This window comes from Mus pahari, chromosome 5 (genome assembly GCF_900095145.1).
Source record: "Mus pahari chromosome 5, PAHARI_EIJ_v1.1, whole genome shotgun sequence".
Classification (NCBI taxonomy): Eukaryota; Metazoa; Chordata; class Mammalia; order Rodentia; family Muridae; genus Mus; species Mus pahari.
In genome coordinates this window covers 31,898,024-31,916,805 of record NC_034594.1, presented here as the reverse complement: position 1 = coordinate 31,916,805, position 18,782 = coordinate 31,898,024, and the positions used below count along the sequence as shown (strand labels likewise).

General features: G+C 42.8%; 1 pseudogene; it reads left to right on the top strand.

Moving 5' to 3' along the window:
• The first annotated feature begins 323 nt into the window (after window positions 1–323).
• Window positions 324–18,782, top strand: part of LOC110321461 — a 63,764-nt pseudogene continuing 45,305 nt past the window's right edge.

The window sequence follows — 18,782 nt, the reverse complement described above, 5'->3', positions numbered from 1 at the left end:
TGACCCTCATCATAGCTTACCTCAGACATATCTATACTGAATTACAGGACTGCCTTTATCAAGACATATGTAACTCCTGGAATTTATCTGGGTGTTTTTGTTTAGGTACCTGAATTATACTTAGAGTGAATGTGCATTTGTATGTGTGTGGGTGGGGTGTGGGGAGGGTCAACCTTGTGAAGGAAAAGGTGGGATGAAAAGCTATGTGCCACAGGCTCCTTTGACTCCTTGAAGAATCCTGATCTGCTACACTTGGCATTAGATCTAAGATGGCTCCCAGCACACCAGGAAGAGAGCAAAAAGGAGTAGTGGTGGCTAGGGCAATGGCTGCTTCCATGGTCTTCACGGAAGTCCTCCTCGGTAACAGTACTCCTCCCACTCCTTCTGAGTTACCTCATCAGGCAGGGCTTGCATTGGGGCATGGTGATAGTGTGTCAAGACACATTTAGCCAAGAGTTTGGGACTTGGGATTGGCTCAAACACTGTATATAAACTTATGCGCTGGGCAAAAAACTCAGATCTGCACATGATGCTGGTCTCTGGAGTCAGATATCCCAGGATTTGTCACCTGACTCCATCAACTCTCACTCTCCCCATCCTTGGTCCTGTTCACATGTGTGTGTGTGTGTGTGTGTGTGTGTGTGTGTGTGTGTGTGTGTGTGTTGTCTCAGCCAAAAGTTTCTTATAAAGTATGGCCATCTACTTCCAAAGTTCCCATTTATCAGTGTTAGCAAATTTGTCTGTGATTTTACTTTACTGGTTGTTGTTGTTGTTGCTGTTGCTGCTGCTGATGTTGTTGTTATTTTAGATGGGGCCATATTCTACCACCCAAGCTGTTGTGACTTTTCTGCCTCAATCTCCTGAATGATAGGTGTTATGTTTTATGAACAGAGGTAGTATAGCACGGTGGGAGGGAGCACCTCAGTGGACCTTGCCAAGGACCTTGAAAATACTGTACATCAAGTCAGATTCCCCCGAGGAATCAGGCATGCCACAGACCTAATATGAAGAAGGTTCATTGATGGGTTGGGAAGGGGACCTGGGAAAGAGGTAGAGGCAGGGAAAGGAATGGGCAGAGGAGAACAGAAAGAGAGAGGAGATGAGCAAGAGATCAGCTGGGGACATGTAGAGAAGAGAGAGAAGGCAGGGTGCTGAATAGTACTCATATAGGCTCATAACTGGCAGATGGCTAAGCAAGCTGTTTCTAGGTAACAGTAGGGCAGAACCTAGAGGAATTGCTATCAATAGGATTATATGCTTAGGTTTTGGGTTTTTTTAATTTCTTTTTTACTGTATAAAGTACCTATAGCCTACAAGTTTCCATTTACAACCATTTTTAAGTCTACAATTCAGTGACATCAACTGCATACAATTATATTGTTGTTGGACAAACAACAATCAAGATCTGTCAGTCAAGCTTTTTGTCTTCTAACGGAAACTGTAAAGACACAAAGCAATAACTCCCCCATGTCCTCTAGTCCTCGACTGTAGAGAATGGGTGAAGTCCTGAGTGAATGTGTTCTGTTGACATAATGCAGCCATATCAAGGACACCGATACCTTAGACTCGTGAGAATGACAAGGTCTTCACCCGGCCCCAGTATGGATGCTGACAGTCAAAATTTAGCTAAAAACAGTACATGCAAAAAGATACCAACCCCTCCTCCTGGATGACTGCTGGATTGCATGGCCCTGAGACTGCTCCCCACTGAGACTGGCTAACCTGTCTCTTCATTCATGCCATATAAAATAGACTCACTAAGTCTCCAGCTGCTGCTGAATCTCCATCCGAGTGCACAGCCTACAGGATCCCACCTTTATTTTACTTGTTTCTGACTTTCTTAATCTCCCCCTACTCCCAGTCAGATTTTAGGGCCCAGCTTGTGGGCCATGGCACCTGATAGCCTCTAACTTACTGTGTGCCTAGATGCTCCTCAATTTACAGTGGAGTAAGATCCTAGGAAGAGAATGATGTATTGAAAATACTGTAGTCAAGTCAGATGTAGTGGCACACATATCTACAATTTTAGCATTTATCAGAAGGATTAAGAGTCCAAGTATAGCTTTCTACTACATAGCATGTTTGAGAAAAGCCTAGGAATCATAAGATCCCCTCCTCCTATGTTAAAAGGAAAATAATATAAATCAAAAGAGTATTAAATTCATCTATCCCAGTTAGGGTTTCTATTGCTGTGATTAAACACCATGACTAAAGCAACTTGTTTCCTTGGTTTGTATTTCCATATCACTGTTCATCAATGAAGGAAATCAAGATAAGAACTCAAATAGGGCAGGGACATGGAGACAGGAGCTGAGACAGGGGCCACGGAGGGGCACTGCTTACAGGCTTGCTCTCCATAGGTTGCTCAGGCTGCTTTTCTATAGAACCCAGGATCACCAGCCCAGGGATGGCACCATCCACAATGGACTGGGAACTTCCACATCAATAACTAATTAAGAAAATGACCTATAGGGTTGCATACATCCAGATCTTATGGAAGCATTTACTTAATTGGGGTTCTTTCCTCTTTACCTTGTGTCAAGATGACATAAAACTTTCCAGTACAATTGACCCCATGTCAGCTTGACACACAAACACATCACTGTTAAGCCACAAGCTTTCCTTTCTTTCTATCCTCAAGATCACACATAACAACACCACAATATAAACATTTTATGAACTTAAAAGGCCCCATGGTCTTTACAAATTCAATTTCCTTAAAAATCTAAAGTCTTTTTGAAACCTAAAATCATTTTAAAAATTCAGTCTCTCAAAACCCTGGAAATGGAAAACCTTAGAAAAGAGGTCAGGAGTTACAGAAGCATCAACAACAGAACACAAGAGATAGAAGACAGAATCTCAGGCATAGAAGCTAGAAGGTTTTGACACAACAGTTAAAAAAGTACAAAACATAAAAAACTCCTAACCCAAAACATCCAGGAAATCCAGGATACAATAAAAAAAAAAAGCAAACAAACATAAGAATAATATGAATAGAAAAGAGCAAAGGTACAAGAAAAAAATAAAGAGCTCAAAGTACAAGAAAACTTCTTCAACAAAATCACAGAAGAAAACTTTCCCAAACTAAAGAAAGGGATGTCCATAAATGTACAAGAAGCCTATAGAATATCAAATGGATTGGACCAGGAAGAAAAATCCTCTCATCACATAATAATCAAAACACTAAATTCACAAAACAAGGAACAAATATTAAAAGCTGTAAGAAGAGAAGGCCAAGTAACATATAAAGGCAGACCATCAAAATTACTCCAGAATTCTCGACAGAGACCCTAAAAGCCAGAAGAGCCTGGGCAGAGGTCATGCAGATCCTAAAAGAACACAAATGCCAGCCCAGGCTACTATACCCTGCAAAACTCACAATTACCATAGACGGAGAAACCAAGATATTCCATGACAAAACCAAATTTAAACAGTATCTATCTATCAATCCAGCCCTACAGAGGATTCTAGAGGGAAAATACCAACACAAGGAGGGCACCTACGCCAAAGAAAAAAACAAAAAAAATTAATCATCTCAGAACAAAACCAAAATGAGAGAATCACATACATATAATGCTACCTACAACAACAAACATAACAGGAACTAAAAATCATCCGATCCTACTTAAAAAGCCTATACTCAACAAAACTGGAAAATGTAGATAAAATGGATGATTTTCTAGACAGACGCCACATACCAAAGTTAAATCAAGAGCAGGTAAACTAAACAGGCCCATATCCCCTAAGGAAATACAAGAAGCCATTAAAAACCTCCCAACCAAAAAAAGTCCAGGGCCAGATGGTTTTAGTGTGAAATTGTATAAGAGCTTCAGAGAAGAGCTACTACTAACACTCCTCAAACTATTCCATAAAATAGAAACAGAAGGAGCACTAACTGTTTCATTCTACTAAGTCACAATTACCCTGATACCTGAAGTACATCAAAGCCATCGTTCACCACAATCAAGTAGACTTCATCCCAGTGATGCAAGATTGGTTCAATATAAGAAAATCTATTAACAGAATCCGCTATATAAACAAACTAAAAAAAAATCATATGATCATATCATTAGATGCTGAAGAAGTATTGGACAAGGCCGTCCTCTGCTACATATGAGTCTGGAGCCACGGGTCCCTCCATGTGTACTCTTTGGTTAGTGGTTTAGTCCCTGGGAGCTCTGGGGAGTCTGGTTGGTTGATATTGTTCTTTCTATGGGTTGCAAGCCCCTTCAGCTCCTACATGAAACATTTTGTTAAATGATGGAAGACAAGACAATATCCCATGAAAATGACATCGGAAATAATCTTTAAAATTGGACATTTTTGCAATAAATAATTTGAATCTATATATGTATGATTACATATTACTTATACTTAAAGAACAAAACACCCTTAACAATATCTAACAATATCTGTAGAGTTTTAAACACCACACTAAGTGGCACAAGCTATTCACCAAAAGGAAGACATTGCATGACCTCATTTATATGTGGAAATTAAACTAGATACAAACATAGGAGTAGGCACTGCAGTGACTGTTATGGATCTGGATAGGCAGAAATGAGGAGTTGTTTTGCAAGGAGAGAAGCATTAGTTACTGACTTGTTGTCTATTCAATGGCAAGGGTTTCCCTAGCATGCTCGAAGTCCTGGGTACAGTTCCCAGCACTCCAAGAAAATAAATGAAAATGAATAAATAAATCTGTTTCAGTTTTGTAAAATGAAAAAAAAAAATTCTAGAATGTTGCTCTACCATATTGTGCCTAAAACTAACAATACCGATTTAAAATTTTTATTCTTGAAAGTATTAATTATCAGCCAAGAGGTGGTGGTACGCACCTTTAATCCCAGCACTTGGGAGGAAGAGAAAAGTGGATCTCTGAGTTTGAGGACAACCTGTGTTGTGGATAGCCCTGGTGTTGTTTGTATTTTGATGCTCATTCTGCTTTCCCAGGAGGGGTTGCTGATGGAGTGAATCATGATACACAGGTGACTTCTTGTGAAACTTCTCCCCACCTTGTAAAATAAAGGCTAGAGCCAGTGATTGGGCAGTCGAAGGGAAGGTGGAGCTGAAAAGTTGGGGAGAGAAGGAGGAGAGAAGAGAAGGGAGGATGAGGAGGAGAAGGAAGGAAGATGGAGGAAGGAAAAGATGATCCAGATTCCACATGGCTTTAAATAGCCACAGGTAGCTATGAATATCTTATAAGGGATGGATAACCACAGGACAATTTGTCTTATCCACGTGGGCAATTTATATCGTTATCAGTTGGCTCTGAAATTATTGTGTGGGCATCTTGTGAATTGAGAATTTATTGATATATAAATCAAATCTGACTGATTAATTGTAAACTTGTAAGTTTTGATTTGCTGGGTTAAGGGGATTTGTGACAACTAGCTGCAGGTGGGTAGATGGCTGAGACAGTACAAGCAGTTTTGAGGCAGGTGAACCGGAGCTGGGAAGACCTCTGCATGGGGCTAGCCTAGGGTCTGAGAGACTGCAGCAGATAGTAGCTGAGTATAGCACAGGATGCTGCTCTTATTTAATATTCCCTGCAATAGGAGGCAAACCAACTTGTTGGGCAAGAACCCACTAGAAATTTAAGATTATTAGCTTGAGAGTTAGAGTTTTATTTTTTAAGGGAGAGAAGGTGGCACTGGGACAAGTCACAGGGACTCAAGCGAGGGAACCTTGAAACAAAGAAAGAGGGCTCTGAGGTCCCCTGCTGTGGAAAGAGACAAAATGACTGCTCTGAGTCAGAGAGCTGGAGAATGGAAGCTGCCTACATGTTGGGGCAGATATTGATTTAACTGTGAATTTATACTATTGGTATTATTTGTTTTAAGGATAGATTTATGTACAGATTTTGTCTGAATCACATGGGAAATTCTGCCTGTGGTTTGGAACTAGGATAGGGAAAATTAGTCACTGACTCCAAGTAGAGAGTGGGCAGTGATGATTACTTGCTATGAACAGGTATTAATTAATGTCTGTGGCTCCAGGTAGAGAGCCGAACAGATAGATGGTATAACAGGATGGCTGCTCTAGGCAGAGAGCTTAACAATTAAAAACTACCTGCTTCCTATAGGCAGATATTAGTGAAAGTTTGAATTAATTGTTTTAAAGATGGCATAAAGATATATTGCTCTATTAAGTCTTACAGGATACTCAAATTCTGTCTAACATGGGCTCCATGTGAATTTTTGGTTATTATCATGCATGGCAAAATAGAATAAGCCTAAGAATAAGCCATACGGTATTTTAGTTTACTTCATTTGTTTTGGATGGTTTTTAGTTTTCAAAATGGGTGTGATTTTGAGTTTTGTGGTTATATTATTCTTCTGGGAGAGAGGTCAAAATAAAGGTTTTTCTGGTTACTGGCTGAAGGATATGCTGATCTGGGAGAACGGTTTTGTCTTTGTATTTTTAGAAAAGGTGATTAGTATTCTGTGCACCTCCCAGAGTGATATGGATCCGATATGATGAAGGGAGACCCCCTGAAGAACTAGGTTCTAGAGAATCAAACAAACAAAAAAAAAGGTTTCCTTGATGATACTAAAATTTTGTTTTGAGATTTGTATATTACAGAATATCCAGCCTAGGTGAGTCTGCTCATCAGACACGCTGACCTGACCTGCGTGGACTCCTGATGCCTTGGGCTTTCAGCCACATCCAGTCAGGACCCAGACATCGCAGACATTAATAATCGTTGGCGTGATCTTCTTAAGGCCTACCAACTCGTTCATTTTTCCTACCCTTCCCCTGCTTCAAAGATATCTCAATGCCCACATTCAGCTTGAAGAAGTTATGAAGAGTCATCGTCCCAGTTCCTTGGACTTGGGGGGTTGGAGGTGATTATTCTAAGGTGACCTTTCTGGGGAATTTAGAAGTGATCATAATTGGAACAGGGAGGAAATAGCTAGAATTGATTGTGTAGCCATAATCTCATTTGGTAGAAATCTTTATAATTGTTACTAAGTTGAAGTCATAATTTCTTACTTTGATATAGAATTTATTTTGATGCAGAATCAAGGTTTCATTGGTACAAATTTCTTCTATTGATACAAAAATTTTAAAAGTACAAGGCTTACAGTCCTTCTATAACTATTATAAACTGATATGAGATGTGAGTTAAGGGTCAAATAGCAAATTCATGTCTCTGAGTTGATTGTTAGAGTGTCTTCAGATATTTTAATTAGAAATGGCCAAGAGTAGTCATGGCTTAACAGCTGAAAAATGCTTTGGGTAGATAGATAGTCTTCAAAGATGTCAGAAATCCACAGTTGTGACATTTGATGTTATTTATTCACTTGTTGTTGAAATAAAGCTGTTCCTTACAGCCCCCATTCTTGGATTCAAAGAATGAATTCAAAGATGCAGCTGAGCATCTATACCTCCAGGTGAGGCTGTACATTGTGGCTAGGTGACCACTGGGCAGAAATTGCCTATCTCTCCCACAGACCTGTACTGTCCTTGAGTGGACACCAGTTAGAGGTTAGGACAGCTTAGTTCTGCTGAGATAGAATAGGCTAGTCCTCAATAATTCCTGTTTTTCAAAGGTCTGTCAGATGATCCTGGGCCAGAAGACTAAAGACTAATATTCCAACTTCCTGACTTACTGGGGCTGTACGGGTAAGCAGCTGTCTCTACAATTTGTCTTAGTTCTGGAAGCTGTGTTAAGTTTCCTATATTTTCAAAAATGTTGGTTATCCCTTGATTTCTGATGGGGTTGAAAGACTAATTATAGTCTCATAGCCAACCCAGGTGGTTTAGCATTGAGAGAACAGATTTGAGGAGATGGTTTTCAGATGGCATACAATCTCAAGCCAGGACATAAGTCAGGTATAGAATTATAAGTCTTTTAACATGATGGCTCACAACCATCTGTACAGCTACAGTGTACTCATATACATAAAATAAATAAATAAATCTTTTTTTTAAAGGGGGGGCTGAAATGGCTCAGTGGTTAAGAGCACTGACTGCTCTTCCAAAGGACCTGAGTTCAATTCCCAGCAACCACGTGGTGACTTACAACCATCTGTAATGGAATCCAATGCCCTCTTCTGGTGTGTCTGAAGATAGCAACAGTGTACTTGTATACATAAAATAAACAAATCTTTTTTTTTTTTTTAAAGTCTTTTAAGTTAGGATAGATGACAGTGTTCTATTTTACTGACAAAAATGATGGACTGGGTGTTAGGTCTATCTTGTACTTTATAAATTACAAAATGGTAGCATTTGTGCTCAGTTTCTATCTGAGATAAAAGAGTCTTTTAAGTGGACAGAAGAGGGGAAGTGTTGTGGATGGCCCTGGTGTTGTTTGTATTTTGATGTTAATTCCACTTCCCAGGAGGGGTTGTCTGGACCAAGGAATGAGTCACATACTCAGGTGACTTCTTTAGAACTATCCCCTAATGAATAAAGGAGTCAATCACTGGGTGAGTAGGTGGGACTTCTGGGTTGTATATGGGAAGAGAGTAGGCCAGAGAGAGAAGGGGTCTTTTTGGACAGGGATAGTGAGAAGACAAGATGTAGCTACTAGTGTCTCCCAGTTTCAATGGCAAGATCCCCTAAGATTTGCCACCAGAGGATTTCAATTTAATCTGGTTTACAAGATTAGGATTCTAGTTGTTGCACCCAGCAATTGAGTTACCATTGTTTCTGAACTAAAGGTATGGCAGCAAAGCGTGGGTTTGCCTGATATGCACCGTAAAGGCCTGTAGGAGTTTTGAAGCATGGGGCTGGTGTGGTATGATCCACCAGTGGGAATTTAGTGAGCTGGGCGGAGAGATTTTGGAGCTCTGAGTCAGAGAGTCTCCACAAGATAAGAACAGGCTGGCCATTGCCTGACAGTGCATGGCCATTCAGCCTGCCAGGGTAGAGAGTAGCTGGGTTTAGCATGGGATGGTGACACGATTTTTTAATATTTCCCATAACAGACTGGATACAGAAAATGTGGTTTATTTATACAATGGAATACTATTCAGCTATTAAGAATGAGGACTTCAAGAGTTTTGCAGGCAAATGGATAGAACTAGAAAATCTCATCCTGAGTGAGGTAACTCAGACCCAAAAGGACATGCATGGCATATACTCACTAATAAGTGGATATTAGCCCAAAAAGTACAGAATACCTATTATCCAATCCACAGAACTCAAGAAACTAAACAAGCCAAAGGGCCCAAATGAGGATGCTTCAATCCCACTTGGGAGGGAGGGAGGGAGGGAGGGAGGGAGGGAGGGAGGAAGGAAGGAGCCTTGGTGGGCGAGGCAAAGAAAAAAGAAAAAGGGGAAATTGATCAGGTATGAAGTGGGGTGGGAGGATACAAGAGAGAAGCCCTGGGGGCCAGAAGAATAAATGGAAATATTCAACCTCAGGGGGTGGGAGGTGGGGGGGGGGACCCTCTAGAAAGAACCAGAGATCTGGTAAGTGAGAGACTCTCAGGACTCAAATGGAGGGACCTTAGATGAAATGCCCAATAGTGGGAAAGGGAATTCTTTGAGTTTACCTCCAGTGGAGGGATAGGGTTGCCACTCCACAGTCAAAACCTCTGCCAGAATTGTTCTTGTCTAAAAAATTCTGCAGGGATAAAAACGGAGAAGCAACTGAGAGAAAGGAGGTCCAGTGGCCAGCCCAAATTGGGATCCAGCTCAAGGGGAGGCCCCAATGTTACCTCCCTTTAGCCTTGAAGCAGGCTGGTTCAGATCTTGCTGCCACTAGCACAGGGCCACCTGAGGTGGTACCTTCCTACTTGTCAAGCTATTGTTTACACTTACTCCCTGCTGAGAGACTCTTGAGATATTTCAGAGACAGCTTCCTGAAGATCCCCTCCTACAGGCTCACACCTAAAGGACAGGATCCAAGAATGGGGTGGTGGGGGATGGCCTTCCTCTGCTATATAAGCTCAGAACATTATTAAACTTGGAGGCTTTGATCAGAATACTTTTGTCTTGGCCTTCTGTCCTTGTTTGCCTTCTAATCTCTTTCAGTCCCAGCTCGCCTTTCAGGAAGTACCCAGTTCCGGTGTGACCGCAGGCGGTTGCACTCACCCCAATTCCTGGTGCTATGGTGTGCTTACAGACAGTAGCTTGTCCTGGCTGTCCTCTGAGAGGCCCGACAAGCAGCTGAAAGAGTCAGATGCAGATACTTACACCCAATCAATGGACAGAAGCCTGGAAACCCTGAGGCTGAATTAGGGAAACGCTGGAAGAAGCTGAGGAGGAGGGCAATTCCATAAGACCAGTAGTCTCTACTAATCCAGAACTCTGAGATCTCTCAGACACTGAGCCACCAACCAGGCAGCATACAAGAGCTGGTTCGAGGACCCAGCACATATACAATAGAGGATTGCCTGGTCTGACCTCTGTGGGAGAAGATGAGCCAAACCCTTGAAAGACTTGAGGCCCCAGGGAGTGGAGAGACCTGGGGGGGTACAGGAGGGAGGAGGAATGGGATAAGGAACTATGGGAGGGCAGACCAGAATGGGTGAAATGACTGGACTGTAAAAAAATAAAGGTAATAAAATTTTTCCTAAAAATTAAATCTCTCAATTGTGGAACCTTGTAAAATCAAAAAATAAGTTAAATATTTTCTTCAAGAGGGAAGAACCAGAGCCTAATCTGAACAAAACAAAACCACACTCCAACAGTGTAAATAGCTCTATGTCCAATATTTGGGATTCACTTATGATCTAGGCTCCTGAAAGTGGTTTGGGTCACTTCTCCAGCTATGCTACAACACACAGCTTGTTTTCTAGGTTCCTGCCAGTTCCACTCTACTGCTGCTGCTGTTTTTGGTGGCCCTCCTGAGGTCCTGGCATCTCCAAAATGCTGTGGTCTTCTGCACAACTAGGCAGCAGAATACCATCTTGACTGACTTAGGGTTTTACTGCTGTGAACAGACACCATGACCAAGGCAACTCGTAATTAGGACAACATTTAATTAGGGCTGGCCTATAGATTCACAGGTTCAGTCCAGGAAACATGGCAGCATCCAGGCAGGCATGGAGCTGGAAAAAGTGACATCTTTATTCAAAGGAAGACAGGAGCAGACTTGGCCCCATGTGGCTAGGAGGAGGGTCTCATTACCCATTCCCACAGTGACACACTTCCTCCAACAAGGTCACACCTACTACATCAAGGCCACACCTCCTAATAGTGCCACTCCCCATACCAAACATATACAAACCACCACAGCTGCATTTTCACCAATAGCCTCTCCTGTGCTCTCTTCAGGGACTTCAGCCCTGCCACACAGTGCCAAACCTCAGCTGATCTCCATGACCCCATGCCTTCACAACCAGACCTGGGAAAATCATACTACCAAGTTTGGATGACAACAGGAGGTACAAACTTGGCCACTTCTGGAACACAGTTTCTATGTACTGAGTGAGAAAATACTTTCCAGAAGACATCACCTCAATGATTCTGATCTCGTTTTAATTACAGCTGCTTCTTTAGTGCCAGCTGACCATCATCCATTATCCCAACAGAGCAAAGGTTTCATTTTAGTGGATCGGCTATCTTGTTAATCATAGCTAATTCTTCAGCCTCAGCTAACCAGAATCACAGATCTTTAATTCAAATAGTCTGGCAGAATCTTTGCTTCCTTCTGAAATGTCACAAGCCAGGCTTCCAGTCTGCACTACTTTCAACATTCTTATCTCCCGGGTTTCTACAGAAGAGCTCACTGAGCTTTCAATACTCAATGGCTTTTCTAACCCAAAGTTCCAAAGTCCTTCCATGATCCTCTTCAAAACAGCATGGTCAGATCTGTCACAGCAATAACCCCACAATCCTGGTATCAAATTGTCCTAGTTAGGGTTACTATTGCTGTGATGAAACACCATGACCATAGCAACTTGGGGAGGAAAAGGTTTATTTGGCTTATATTTCCATATCAATGTTTATCACTGAACAACTAGCCTAGTGAACATTGTGGTTTAGTCTGTCCTATCTTTAATGTGTTCAGAACAGTCATCTTAGCCTGTAGGTAGGCATTGAGAGAATTACATTGCTAAGCTGGGAAAGATGGAAAATCTGTAGTGTGTTTGCTACTGAGTGTATATCACTGGTGGACTAGTGTAAAGACAAAAATGTCAAATCATCATCTGGTGGGGACTGTATACTTACCAAATTTATCATTTCTTCATTCCTATGTTCATAAACATTGGCTGTTTCTGTCTTGAGACTGTTATAAGTGGTGCTCTGTTAACACCAGCCTTCAAGCATTTAAGCTCTTAATATAAACTCTTTTGCCTCAGAATAGAATGAAAAAGTAGTTTGCCTTTAAAACGAAAATAGTGTTTACATTTCATTAAATGACGTGATCTGAATGGACACATAGCCAAGTTAATGATTCTCTAGCCACAAGTATTGTGAGAGTACCAGACACAGAAGCCTCTAAACTCACGCACATGACCTTGGTATGCAGCAGTGGCAGTGGGTAAAATTGCTGAGTACCATTTTGGAAATGACCTTAACTCTTTAGAGAGTTCCACACCAACAATTAACCTTCCACTAGACTTTGCATGTAGTCAACTTATCTCATAAAAAGCATTTATAAAGAGAAAAACTATGTCCTCTTTTCCAAAGAGGAATTTTTTAATATGCTGTTTCTGAAGAATGTTTATTCAGTTAGATTCTCACTAAGGCAAGAACCAGTAATGTTGGGTCAGGGTTTACTCTGGCTTGCCACTGGCCCATGTCCACAGAGTCAGTCAGTCATCCTTTTACCTCTTGTTATAGGTCCTCCCAGTGCCTCGGAGGTAACACTTAGTTATTGATCTTAGTATTATCTCCAAGTCAGTGGTGTGTCTCGGGGACTTAGTCCCTGCAGCTGGGAAGTAAAGGGAAGGTGCTATTTGCCTATTCCATTCCCTCCTCCTGTTTTTCCTCAATAATAGGTCTCAGGTTTTGGAAGAGTACACTTAGGGAAAATAAGGCCATACAGTGGCACTTCTGAATCCTTGTTTAGTAAGGGAAGCAAATGCTTCGAAATGGAGGATTTCAGGAAAGAGTTTCAAAATGCAGCTGACAGTTGAAGATGCCTTTGTCCCATGAGGTCTGCCCATTTTTTCCCTTGCCTGGTTTTCCGGTGTGATGCTGGAGGCAGACAAGTTGTGTAATGACAGAAAAAAAGAGGGAAATGTTAGAATGCCACAGAATATTCCACCCTGGAATGCTGGTCGCCACCTCCCTCTGAAATTGCTATTATAAAAAAATTCCAAGTTTGTTTGGAGGGGTGTCCCTCTCCAGTAGCATCACTGGATACATGACTAATGCCAGGTTTAATGAGCTTTTAGGCCATTTTTGTCAGAGGACTCTTATGTACTCTGTGTATACAAGTCTCTGAGTTAATCTTACAGAGAACTTCTGGATAGTGGTGTTGAATTAAATAAGCAAATCCCACAGGCTGGTTCACTACCCACCTCACTACATTGCATTCCTGAATGAAAGACACACGGACAGACAGACAGACAGACAGACACACACACACACACACACACACACACACACACACACACACACACACAGAGAGAGAGAGAGAGAGAGAGAGAGAGAGAGAGAGAGAGAGCCTTTATATTTTGATATGCCTTAAACAGCAAAATAGCAGGGCCACTGCCTAACCTCCATGTGGTTAATCTACCCCCAGCTAATATCTTGAGTTATCACTTACTAAATTTCATATTCTGCCTTGGCTGCCCTGGACCCAGTTGGGTAGCCCTCTGGGCCACACTCTCCCAGCTTCTACATGGTGGCCATGCCTCCCTGTCCTCCACTCTTCTCAGGCATGGCATCTCCTCTCCTCCACACTCTCCCAGCATGGTGGATCTCCTTCCTCCTTCCTACTCCTCTCTTGGTCCCAAGCCTAGGAATCCTAAAAGTCCCACCTGTGTCTGCCCTGCCCAGTCATTAGCTGCTGCCATCTTTATTTACCAACTGGGGTAAGATCCCTCGGTGCCTTAAGTTTGGGCATGCGAACTATTTCAAGCAAACAATTTTGGAGACCCCAATGAACATCAGAATACAAGCAGCATTAGGCCAAACCTACTACACAGTGGTATAAATCTGACTCTCCCGATATATATCTATCCAAACAATAAAGAACAAGAAAAATCAAATGAAACTATATGAAGCCCACAGTGTCCCCGAATACAGAGTTTCCAAAATTCAAACTAATTGTAAATAGGAAACTAAACAAGGGACCCCAGCAAATTCCTCCCACACTCCCACTGGGAGTCCCTGAGGGAAAGAAATCAACTGCTCTGAAATTGTGCCATCAACATAGAAAAGCAGAGCCATGGGAAGCCTAGGACAAACCTAGAACCACAGCAGGGAGAAGAAGTTTTATAACACTGCGGACTACTCACTGTTGATCTTCTGAGAAGGGCCACCGTGGAAGGACAAGACATTCCTGTGAAAAGTGTCAAGGGGAAAGCAGACAACCTACAGGAACACCAGTGATTCCCGAAATGTATTTCAAAATCAGAAGAAAATCCTTTTTCAAAATAAAATGAAAGAAATCATCCTTCGATACACTGACAAAAAAAAAAAAAAAAAGAACCCCAGCAGCACCCCCAAAGCCCCACCCTGCTCAGAGTAGCAAAGATCAGTCCTCATCTGAACAAGAGCCCCCCCAAATAAAAGCAGAACAAATCCAAACCATTCGGCAGAGAGGATTTTCTCCCCTAAATAATGGCATCACAAAAGAGACTAACAACACCCCGAAGTGGATTACTGGCTCTCATAGACAGGCTTAGGGATGTCCAAAAGACTCTCAATCCCAAATTCTGAAACTTCCTGTTGAAACAGAAACAAGGTGAGGAGAGATGAAATGAGAACTGATTGAACTCAGAAGTTAGGTAGAAGTGGGGAAAGGAAAAACCCATCTTTATAAGATTTTAGAGAAAATGTTTTGAAGGGTTTGTTTGTTTGTTTGTTTATGCAGAGATGGAAAGGGAGAAGATGGGAAAGGGAGAGGAATAAATCCCCCTTAAAGATCCGTTCAAGTGATTCCTTCACAGTGCAGCTCGTGGGGTCGGATCTCATCTGTAAATGGCCATTGGGCCATTCAGTACGCTGTGCCTGGTGTTGTTGCTCTTAACACCATTCTTGGCAGCTACTGGTTAAGAAAAGTAGGCATGGCAGAGGGAGACAGCTCATGTAAACTGCCTAGAACAACAAACATCCTATGGTACACCTGAGCAAATGACTTTACCCTGTGAGCAGCGAGGAGGACAAGACAAAATCACCCTAAATACTCATATTCCTTTCTCCTCGTTTATTTCAGAGTGTCTCCTGTAAATCCACCTTCTAGAATGTTCAGGATATTAGCATTTCCCTCCGATCTCCTAGGCTTGGCTAAGAACGACCGAAGAGGCCCCAGCTCCCTTGACCCGACCACTGTCATCACTAGCAAGGATCTCCAGGCAATCATCACCCTATGTGGGCTGCCCACATCCTTCCTCTTGGACACTGGGGCCACTTACTCAGTCCTGATGTTTTGAGAACCCACTTCCCCCTCTCATTTCCCCATCGTTGGGGTAGGAGGACAGCCTTACCTTCCACACCAGACCCTACCCCTTAGTTGCATTTTTTTGGTCGTGTACCTCTCACTCATTTCATTTTGGTAGTGCTTATATGTCCTGTCCCCTTATTGGGAAGGGATCTTCTAGCTAAGTTGGGAGCCTCTAATTTCCTTTGTTTCCCCCATTCACCTAAACCCAAGCTTGCCAGCCACCCCTCTGCTCCTTCTAGCCAGTCAACCTACTAACCATAACATGTTGTTTCCTTTACCAGCTTCTCAGATAGACCCACAAGTCTGGGATGTCCAGATCCCAAATTTCTCAAATTCTATCTAAGGCTCTAGACATACCCTGGCATTTTCATATTCCCTACCACCTCAATCTCAGTTAAGGTTAAAAAATAAAATAAAATAAAATAAAATAAAAGGTTAAAAACCACTTCTGTCAAGCTGTCACAGGAATTTCACCACGATTGGGTAAAACTCCTACCTCTGGCTCTCTTCACTTCAGGCTACAAGCTCTCCAACAAGCAACCTCTCCTCATCTCACCCTTTGAACTCATATATGGACATCTGGCCCTAACTCCTGGTCTTTCACCTAATTGCTCTCTCCTCCCAGACCATCTACTCACTCCATTACTTTGCCACCTCTGTTCTCACCTATGGAACTTTGCTGACCACCATCTACCGTGGCCACACACTGTCCCCTGTTCACTGCCTGTCAACATGGAAACCAAGTTCTTCTATCCTCTCCAGACCATCGGCTCTCACCCCTCTCTCCTAAGTGGCAGGGCCCTTTGAAGATAATTCTTGTGACTCCTACAGCTGCTAAACTGGAGGGACTCTCTCGTTGGGTTCACCTGTCTCACCTCAAACCTTTCATCCCTCCACCTAACAATTTTTCCTACACGTTGATCCTAACAGGACCATGCTCTCTTAAGCTCCAGAAGATGTCAAGACCACCCACCTTGTCCCCAGACCCAGAAAATGAGACTCCACTCCAGCAGATGTGCTCAATCTCACTGGATTAGACATGGACCTCTCATCCTCCCCCTGTTGGTCATTTCAACATAGAAGGTAGCCCTTCTGGAGATTTGAGGTTCAAGAACCCCCCCCCCAGATAAAACTTGTCTTTCCAAATAGGGTCAGGAAACTGCTCCAAAGTCAGATGCCAGGAACCGATCCAAATTGCTGCCATCCCTGTATCTGTTATCCTATTTAAATATTATGAACTCTTTGCTTGCTTTCTCTTTGACCTGACAAAAGATGATTGTAAAAAATGGCCAGATGAATATGGGGGCTTCCCATATTGGTCTTGCCAGATACATATGCTGGGATCATGGACCAATCACTTCTAACACAATGCAAGACACACACTCTTTTTCTACATACAAGACCCATGGAATCCCAGGTGGGAGACAGGAATTGTTGGTAAGCTCTACCATAAAAGCCACGCTGTGTCCCCAGTAAGTACTATCCGCATCCAGAGGAAAATATGTCTCAATTGCCCAACCTCTAGATATCAGAAAAGTAAAAGAGAGGTAATCAAACATACCTCCAAGGTCCTTATCTCCCCGACATCCCCCATCATACATGGCACTAACTTGTCATTTCAACTTTTGCTTCAGACCTTGACCTCGGTGTACCAACTCCTTGATGTCACCCAACCTGGTCCCTTTAAAGATTGCTGGTTATGTGTACCCCCTGGAACTAACTCACAATTGTCACTTAAAGCCTCTCCAAGATACTGCCTAGTAACCTTACCTCACCCTTGTCAGCTGCCCTGACTCTGATGTTGCCATGACTCCTTACCTTTCCTCTATCCCTCTTTTTTGTCGTGGTAAAATGTTTTAAGACCTCCAGAACGTGTTCTATAGGAACGCTAAGCTCCCTAGACTGCAACAGAGCCACAACCCTTGATACCTCATCTCGGCCCTGCAGCCTAAAACACACCAATTCTTTGTGGCACTCGGGTATGTCATCCCCTGCCTGCCTGCCAGCTGGTCAGGACTCTGCACGTTGGTACTCCTTTTCCCTGACCTAGGAGTAATTCAGGCAAAGGAGCCCCCGCCAATCCCGGTTGTGGATATGATAGCTGCCCACCCTAAGAGGGCAGTTCGCGTTGTGCCATACTTGGTTGCTGCAGGAACAGCCATAGGTATTGGTACTGGAATTGCAGGGACAACGACTTCCATAACCCAATATGATAAATTCACTTCCAAGCTTATCACCGGTTTTCAAAAAACAAGTCTGCAACCATGCTTACCATCCAAAACAGATTGATTCTTTGGCAGCTGTGGTGCTTCAGAACCGACAGGGGCTAGATGTCCTAACTGCTAGAGAACATGGTCTTTGCCTCCAAGAAGAATGCTGTTTCTACGTCAACCAATCTGGGATAGTGAGAAATAATATCCAGGGGCCACAAATCAGACATGCAGAATTTCGAGGAACCTGATTCCTCTGATTCCTGGATTTTCGAAAACCCTATATGGAAGTAGATACTCTGTTTCATAATGCCCTTTCTAATCATCCTCCTGGCTTTATTATTTGCTCCCTGCCTCATTAATCTTGTTTCTACACTCCTTCAATGACAAATACAACAAATTTCTAACCAAACTATTAATCAGTTCCTGTTACAGGATTACCAGTGCTGTCCACAGAGGAGCTGCTGTCCACAGATGAGCCTGGTGTGAACATTTACCAAGTGGACCCTGATGATGAAAGTAAGTTTAAGAGATCCAATGCCCCTTTCACCATTGCCTTCCCCCCCCCCTTTTTTTCTTCTCTTTACAATAAGAAGAAGGGAGGTACATTGGCATCAGGAACTGGCTTTACAGTCAGGAACCGGCTTTATGGTCAGTCACAGGCCATCTCCGAGTCCACTGATGATGGTGACATCACCATAGGCAACAGGGACCCATGCATCTGTTGTCATGGCAATTGCCATATATTTCCAGAGTCCACCTTGTCCACCTGCCCACCTTTACCTGCATGTCCACTTGTGTGATTACATCACAGCCCAAATAAAAGGCAGACACCTCCTGACCTTCACTCTCTTTCCCTCTTCATCTTTGTGGCCCCCTTTTGTTCTCCCCCACCCCCCACCCCCACCTCAAATAAACCTCTCTCCTGTGGAATTGTGCTGGCCTGGTGTGATCTCTCTGGATGAGCTGAGATTTTAACATGACACCTTTGTTCTCTTACCCCGCCTTTCTCTTCGCCTATCCTCCCAGGCGGAAACCGGTTGTCACCCTGAGTC